The sequence below is a fragment of the Dendrobium catenatum genome, unplaced genomic scaffold (assembly GCF_001605985.2).
Source record: "Dendrobium catenatum unplaced genomic scaffold, ASM160598v2 fragScaff_scaffold_1074, whole genome shotgun sequence".
Lineage (NCBI taxonomy): Eukaryota > Viridiplantae > Streptophyta > Magnoliopsida > Asparagales > Orchidaceae > Dendrobium > Dendrobium catenatum.
This window is the reverse complement of record NW_021319536.1, coordinates 739780-742115: the sequence shown is the minus strand read 5'-3', so window position 1 is coordinate 742115 and position 2336 is coordinate 739780.

Here is a 2336-nt window from a genome sequence, read left to right as displayed (position 1 = left end):
CCCCCCCCTCTTGGATAGCCTTGGGACATAAGTTTAGGTTTAACAACCTAATTCATGGTGAACGAATCGCAACACAACTATCTCAACCAAAGGGATCTATCTAATTTGTACTCTAGACGTTATTTGTATGAACATGATATTGTATACTACAATGAGTTCAGAATACTCTGAGATTTGTCAACACGAAAAGGGATCCATCCAATTCGTACTATGGATATCGTCTGTACGAACATGATATTGTACAATACTAACACAACTATCTCAACCAAAGGGATCTATCTAATTTGTACTCTAGACGTTATTTGTATGAACATGATATTGTATACTACAATGAGTTCAGAATACTCTGAGATTTGTCAACACGAAAAGGGATCCATCCAATTCGTACTATGGATATCGTCTGTACGAACATGATATTGTACAATACTATCAGTTTAAAATATTCTAAGATTTGTCAAGACCAAAAGGGACCCATCTAATTCATACTCTAGATGGCATATGTACAAACATGATATCATACAATACGATCGGTTTAGAAAACTCTGAGATTCATCGGGACGAAAAGGGACCCATCCAATTCTTACTCTAGATGTCATTTGTACAAAGGAAGCTTCATACAATATGATCAGTACTTAGATAAATTTTCTACCTGTAGTTTTTTTCACTGCTCGTATGGGAAAATAACTAAATAAATCATCCCGTATAAAATTACTTCGTACAATATGATCAGTTTAAAAATTATAATTTTAAATACTCTCTCAGTATGTGTGTGCATTATTACTCAAATACAATCACACTCTCCTAAACTCAATAAAATTAAAAATATAAACTTCATTTATAATGAACCCTAATCTAATATGATTTGAAGTCTTCAACAATCTGGAGTATGATTTTTCTAAAATATTATTACACAAACAACAAAAATAATACATCCAAAATACATTAGGAGAAATTATATTTAAAATAATAATATTTGAAATCACCAAAAACATATATGTTGCTAGAATATCAACAATCAAAAAATTAAGTTGCAAATATCTCAACAATCTCTCCCTTTTTTATAATGGTAAAATAATTATTATTTGAGTTAATATTTATAACCCTAAATTCTCAATAGCTCCCCCTAAAAGAATAAAACATGTGAATATAGGAAAATTCCATGAAGAGTGCACAAACGTTTTTAAATTTTTTTTTTTAAATAACCAAAAACATAAATAAGAAACACAAACACAAACACATGAAACAAAAAACACAAAATAATATTACTCCCCCTTTAACAATAACAAAAAGGGAATAAGAAAGTTCAAATGAAAGATGTCAAATGAGAAACCATAAAAAATTGATCTTGAAGGAGATAGAAATATAGATGCAATAACAAAGTTAATTAACAAAGATGAAAAAGAAAGAATCAAAAATTTTTAAATTAAAGAACAACTTAGATAAGAAAAATTTATCAAGGTCATGAAGCATTCTAAACAATCAGATAAGGAAGATTATTACAAAAGTGATGAAATGAAGATTAGTTAATTTCAATTTTCATTATAAAATATAATTAAAAATTAGATTTATTTGAATTAAAGATTATACAATAGAGGAAAGAATATATTCAATTGGCAACATTGCACATCTTTTCAAATATTTGTAGCACACTTTGTGCATCTTTTTCTATTTGAACTAATTTTTTGCCTCTTTTCATTTCGTAAATCACTTCACTTTCTTTCAATTTTTGTACACACTGTACATTTATTTTTGACATACTCCTTTTTTTTCTCTTTTCAAGATGAATAATCTAAAAATCAAAATTTTCTAATTACAAAAATAATTATATTAAAAAAGAAATAAAAAATGATAAGACATCAAAATTTCAATAATGATATTTAAATTATGTTTTCTTAAAAAGAACATGAGATTGAAATGCTTAACTTGATCGAGTTATAAGTTAACTTAACTTTTTTAAAAATTATATTTCATAATGAAATTAATTTTATAATGCAAGTTAATTTATAACGCTTTTTAGATCAATTAAAAATAGACTTTTCATATAGGTAAACTCACATTTCAAACAAAGAACAAAAAATAACAAAATAAAATATGACATTTTTATTGATATCAAAAAGATCAAATACATCAAAACGATTGATATCAATAAACATAACTTTTAAATATCATAACATCAACACAAATCTAAACACAGAAATAAGTACTACATAAAGAAATAAACACAAACATCATCACATCATCAGGTAAAGACTGGGAAAAGCAACTACAAAGAAGTACATCTAAAACTCTAAAGGACCCTAATTTGGAGGAGGAGATTGATTGAAGATTGAGAAATA